The sequence below is a fragment of the Phalaenopsis equestris genome, unplaced genomic scaffold, assembly GCF_001263595.1.
Source record: "Phalaenopsis equestris unplaced genomic scaffold, ASM126359v1 Scaffold000002, whole genome shotgun sequence".
In the NCBI taxonomy this organism is placed as follows: domain Eukaryota; kingdom Viridiplantae; phylum Streptophyta; class Magnoliopsida; order Asparagales; family Orchidaceae; genus Phalaenopsis; species Phalaenopsis equestris.
In genome coordinates, this window is record NW_018164444.1 from 9918369 (window position 1) to 9918800 (window position 432).

Consider the following 432-nt stretch of genomic DNA (forward strand, 5'->3'; position numbering starts at 1 on the left):
CTTTTCTAAGTTTAGTAGTCCTTGAAGGTCGAAAATACTTAGTTAGGAATTTCTGAGTTAACTCATCCCAATTTTTAATAGAGCCACCTGCTAATGAGTATAACCACATTTTAGCCTTATCCCTTAGTGAGAAAGGAAAAAGCCTTGTCTGACAGCATCGACTGACATACCGTTATAACAAAATATAGCACAAAGTTTTATAAAATTTGATAAGTGTAAATAAGGATCCTCAAAAGGAGTTCCCCCAAACTGATTATTCTGTACTAGTTGGATAATCTCAGGATTTATTTCAAATGAGTCAGCTTCTACAACAGGGCTTTATATATTTTAGTGAATTTCATCTGTCGTAGGATTTAAGTAATCCCTCAATGAAGTATGATGATTTTCCAAGTTATTATCTTGAAAGTTTTTCATTTCCATTTATTTCCATTT